Genomic DNA, 6,129 nt, shown 5'->3' on the forward strand with positions numbered 1-6,129 from the left:
GTGGGTGGAGACGTGGGGCAGGCCAAATGGTGACCCTTAGAAAAACAGCCTGTGTGTCCACCCTCAGAAGAGGGTGCTTTTGATCTGTAGTATGAAGGGCAAGGAAAAAGAAAAATGTGGAAGATCAAAGACAGCTCTGGAAGCGCACTCCTCATTGTACAGCAGTTCTTGACTCCACGTAAGCACAGTACAGTGAAATCTACTTCTGCGCGAAAACTAGATCTGGGAAGATGAAGGTCAGGAAAAGAGGAGGCGATCCAGGCAGATAAAGCCACCTCCTGCTTGCCTTGTGTAGACATCACTCATGTGAACAGAGGGTGCCGGGAGGTAAAGGCTTGGCGTAGGGTCTTTCGTCTTGGTGATTCCCCAAGGTCCAGATCTGGGCCTTGACCTTGTGGGACTAAAATGCCATCTAATTTTGTGTTCCAAGGCTGATGAGCACTGTTACATGTATGTGTACAACATGTATATACAATCAGAATGCCAGCTGAGCGACTGCATTCATCACTTGCTAAACCATATACTAAGTGCATTACATGCATCGCTTCGTTATTCTCCCTTCAATCCTACGGTATATTCTAATCTGTTTTTCAGTTGGGGGAAAAATGAAACAAATCCCCACTCTCACACCATTAGCATGGTTGTTAGGTAGAGCCAGGATTTGAACCAAAACCTGGTACTTAGGCATTCCTGTTAGAAGCAAAGCTACTGAGAGCACGGGGCCTTTCAGGCTGCCTGATGAGTACACTTTTCATAGCCGTGCAATTTGGAGCCTGATGATCAGAAGGTGGCTTGGTGAGGTTAAAAGCAAAATCAAATGAGGGAGTTATCTGATTTAAAGTGTCCAGTGATATCAGCCTTGGGCAATGTCACGACTTTCTCCGCAACATGTGCAAAACCTGCCAGGAGGACTGATCAGTTATCTCTGTGGGTCTGGCCAGCCCATCTTCTTGGGATGGGGCCTGTTGGACACTGTGTCCCCGAGTTTCTCTTTATTACGTTATCTTTTCTGTTCCTTATCAGATGGACTTTTTATTAAGTCGAGCAAGGCCTTACTGATTAATATTGCTTAGTAAGTTCTCGGAGCCCTTATTTTTTCATCTTTGTATTTTCATTTTTGATTAACTTCTAAAGGGCCACTTCCTATCCCACCTCTCTGGAGGCACATCTGTTGTCCTGAACTTTGGATCCTACAACAGAAGTTTGCAGCACAAAGTTTTGCAACAAACACTTTATCCGGAGCTGCAATGATTGTCAGTGAAGATACAAAAAAAACCAAGATCCAAGTCTGGGGTCCACAGAAGGGGGCAGTGGGGGCACTGCAGTGCCCCTGAAGGACACTACAGATGGAAAGGAGGAGTGGTGTGGGCAGCATCTAAGTTAGACAGAATCTGTGGTTAGGAAAGAACCACCTGGTGTGCAACGCGAGCAAAAATTTGAAAAGCAAATCACCCTTTTAGATACATCACTCATCAAATATTCTGTGCCCACTGCAAAATACAGCCACCTTGTGAACGCTGGAGATTCCATCGTGAGACAAGTCAACGTAGCCTCTGCCGTCAGGAAAGCACTGATCAGTGAGGTCATCAGACCAACCACATAAGCAAATCGAGAACAGCATCTGAAGTGCTCCTGAGTGCATTCAATGCTGCAAGAGGGAATAACAGGAAGAACCCCCCACAGGCGATCTGTGCCCTGGGGCTTCCTGTCAGCCTGGCCAGCGCTCTCAGGACGGCTCTGCAGTCAGAGGCTCTTCTCACCTCGCCCTCCTTCCTTCTCCCATCCCTTGCACAGGTGCCAGACCTGCACCACAGTCTGAATCTCTGCTCACTCCACGTCCTCCCCTCTATCCATCACGACCATTTTCCTCAACAAGTTAGTACATGTTTAATTCAATCAGCATCACTGAGCTGGAAAATCCTGCAAGAAGTCCAGGGTTTGGAGGGCTTTATTTCTGCAGATGATGGGTGAGGTGTCGAGTGGGCAACGAACCGCCTCCCTGCCCCTTCCTCTCTCATAAGACATGTATGCTTGTGCTTGGGTACTAAGCCCTCAGCCACAACCTCTGTGCAGGCCAGGGTCTGGTCTTGTTTTCAAAATGTGGCTCCATGGATAAAATCTCCAATCCTCAGTTTAGGACTCAGTGCTACCACTGCTCGCTCTAGAAAAATACAAACTACCAGCAGCTGAAAATATCCTTTAATTTTCTTGAGGAGTTAACAGTCCAAACATTGAAAGGAAACGAGCAGTTGTTCCTGAACAGTCAAAAGTGAGTAGTTTTTCTCTGGAGAACCCTGGCTAGCTGGGAAAGGGAGTCCTCTCTTTAACTGTTGTTTAAGGAGAGCACTTCCCTGTTTGGCAAGCTGGGTGGAAATTGCTGCCATTCTCTGAGAAAAGGCAGCTAGCGCGGCCAAAGGCGCTCTTGCTCTTGGCTCAGCCTCCCTGAGCAGGAGCCCTGAGAAAGCTGGGTGGCGCAGGCTGGTCCTTCCTAGGGGTTCAGTGGCCAGCAGGTGGCCTGAGTAAACCACCTGTGCTAGGGCAGAGCTCCAGAGTCTCTGGTCCACCATCCATCTTCCTCCAGAAGTGGGCATGAGTACCAACCCTGATTACCACCTGCGTGTTGGAACCCAGGGTTCTCGCACCAATGGGGCATTTCCTTCACCAACAGTGCATCCTGGACAGCCCATGCCCATCTCAAGCTCGAGTGTGGAGGCTGATGGGATGGTGAACGTGATTTGTTCCCAGGCTGTCAGACAGCCTAGCTGCCACCTGTCTGCTTGTACTGAAAAAACAAAGAAGGAGATAGGGGTTCCCTGAGGAATGTTGTCCTGAGGGCTTGGTCAGGAAGGGATGAATGAGTATAAGGACTTGGCAAATAAACCAACCTTGTGCATGTAAAGTGAGTGCTCTATTTAAGTACCTTAGGGCTGGAAAAGTCTGTCCCCGCCTCCAATGCAGTCACAGCAGAAGAGATCCAGGACTAATTACTTGTGCACACGGGAAACCACTAGCAAACTTGTTGTTATCAGATTTGGCATTTCTAAGCACTTTGCGCATGATCTAATTTTTTAAAAAAGATCTGTTTGTTTACTTGAAAGGCAGAGCTACACAGAGAGAGATCTTCCATCCACTGATTCACTCCTCAAATGGCTGCAATAGCCAGGACAGACCCAGGCTGAAGCCAGGAACCAGGAGCTTCCTGCAGGTCCCTCACGTGTGTGCAGAGGCCCAAGCACTTGGGCCATCTTGCACTGCCTTCCAAGACACATCAGCAGGGAACTGGATCAGAAATGGAGCTGCCAGGACTTGAACCAGTGCCCAAATGGGATGCCAGCACTGCAGGCCAGGGCCTTAACTTGCTGAGCCACAGAGCCAGCCCCACAGGGCTAATTTTAATTTTTATAGAAACCCCATGAGATAGATAATGCATTTTATTGTTGAGGAAATTGAGTTTCAGAAAAGCTGAGAAACTTGCCCCAAGTTATAGAGCTAGCAAGACAGAAAGGAAGAATTACAAAGAGAGGAGAGAGAGAGAAAGAGAGAAATTAATCTTCCAACCACTGGTTTACTCCTCAAATTGCTTAAATAGCTGGGACGAGCCAGGCTGAAGCCAAGAGCCTGGAACTCCATCCAGGTATCCCAGGTGAGTGGCAGAAGCTTCTCCAGAATTCCAGCCCCAGTTGTGGATTTTTCATAGATGGCTTCTATCATGTTGAAGAAATCACCATGGGGCTAGCACTGTGGCACAGTAGGTTAACGCCCTGACCTGAAGTGCCGGCATCCCACATGGGCGCCGATTCTAGTCCCAGCTGCTCCTCTTTCGATCCAGCTCTCTGCTATGGCCTGGGATAGCAGTACAAGATGGGCCAAGTCCTTGGGCACCTGCACCCATGTGGGAGACCCGGAAGAAGCTTCTGGCTCCAGGCTTCGGATCGGCGCCATTGTGGCCAATTGGGGAGTGAACCAGCGGATGGAAGACCTCTCTCTCTGTCTCTACCTCTCTCTGTAACTCTGTCTTTCAAATAAATAAAATAAATCTTAAAAAAAAAGAAGAAGAAGAAATCACCTTCCATTTCCAGTTTGTTAAGCTCCCTTCATCAAGCAAGAATGTTGGATATTCTGAGAAGATTTCATTAACTCAGTGTATTAAGTTGATTGGCTTTTGCACATTGAACTGCCCTTGGTATTCCTGGGATAAATCCTGGTCACTGTATTAGTCATCTTTACATTACTGTAATGAAATACTCCAGACAAGCTATTTACAAAGGAAAAAGAGGTTTATTCTGGCACATGGTCCTGGAGGTTCAAACCCAAAACTGGGGGCCCATTTGTTCGGCATTTGATGAAGGTGGCAGACGGCCACAGCAAAATGCATGCAGACGGAAGATCACATGCTGAGTCAGGAATGAGAGCAAGGCCCAACCCAGCTAGGCCAGACTCAGCTTTTATAACAACCCTCCCCCGAGGACCACTTATCAAGAGCACATCACCCAAGAGCACATCACCGATGACCCAAGACCCTCCCACTAGGCCCACTTCCTGAACATCATAATCAGATAAACCACACTTGTATCCCTGGGGTAAATCCCACTTGGTTATTGTATGATGACTCTTACTATTTTGGAGTTTAAAGTCCTACACGAGTCTGTGAGCCAATTCATGTTCAAACCATAGCAGTCAAAGTATGTATGACTCTTACTATGGCAATGATTTGGTTTGCTAGTATTTTATTGAGTATTGCTACATATGTGCTCATAGACTATTATCATAAAGGTTTTCTTTCAAGATTTTATTTATTTAGGGTCAGCACCATGGCTCACTTGGTTAATCCTCCACCTGCGGTGCCGGCATCCCATATGGGCGCCAGTTCTAGTCCCAGTTGGTCCTCTTCCGGCCCAGCTCTCTGCTGTGGCCCCGGAAGGCAGTGGAGGATGACCCAAGTGCTTGGATGCCTGCATCTGCATCGGAGACCAGGAAGAAGAAGTACCTGGCTTCTGGCTTCAGATCAGCGTAGCTCCGGCTGTGGCAGCCATTTGGGGGGTGAACCAATGGAAGGAAGACCTTTCTCTCTGTCTCTCTCACTGTCTAACTCTATCTGTCAAATAAAAAAAAATTATTTATTTATTTGAAAGTCAGAGTTACACAGAGAGGGGAGAGGCAGAGACAAAGAGAGAGGTCTTCCATCCGATGGTTCACTCCCCAATTGGCTGCAACAGCTGGAACTGCACTGATCTGAAGTCAGGAGCCAGGAGCCTCTTCTGGGTCTCCCCGCTGGGTGCAGGGGCCCAAGGACTTGGGCCACCCTCCACTGCCCTCCCAGGCCATAGCAGAGAGCAGAATCAGAAGAGGAGCAGCCGGGACTAGAACCGGTGCCCAAATGGGATGCCGGTGCTTCAGGCCAGGGCGTTAACCCGCTGCGCCATAGCGCCGGCCCCATCATAAAGTTTTATTTTGATATTTTTGCCTGGTATTAACCTCATGAATGAGATACAAAGTATTCTCTTCCTTTCTATCCTTTGAAAGAGTTTGAGAAGGAATGGTATTAATTATTCTTTTAAAAAATTATTCTTTAAATGTTTGGTAGAATTCACTGTAAAACCATCTGATCCTGGGCTTTTCTTTGTTGGGAAGCTTTTGACTATTCATCCAGTCTTTTTTTCTTATTATAGCCTATTCAGATTTTCTTTTTATTCTTGAGTATGTTTTCATAATTTTTGTGTTTCCAGGAATTTTTCCATTTCGTATGCATTATCTAATTTGTTGGCTTTCTCTGATTACAATATCCTCTTGCCATCCTTTTCATTTCTGTAAGGTCAGTAGTAATTTTCTCTTTAGTAATTTGAGTCTCCTCATTTTTTTCTCTTGGTCTAAACATTTATCAATTTTATCTTTTCAAAGAACCAAGTTTTTTTCCAGTTGGCTTTTTGCAATACACTGGATAGAGAGCTTGGATTCTCAAACATGTGACTAAACCCCAGACGTGGAGATGTGAGCCACTGCCCCATCACATGAAGCGCTCCAAACGTTGAGGTAAGCATAGGCCAGGAATGGCTAGGACTAGTAACACTGAGAGTAAGAGAGGAAATGCAACAGGACAAAGAGCAAACAGGGGCATAATTCAGGTCCCGG

This window comes from Lepus europaeus, chromosome 4 (genome assembly GCF_033115175.1).
Source record: "Lepus europaeus isolate LE1 chromosome 4, mLepTim1.pri, whole genome shotgun sequence".
In the NCBI taxonomy this organism is placed as follows: Eukaryota; Metazoa; Chordata; class Mammalia; order Lagomorpha; family Leporidae; genus Lepus; species Lepus europaeus.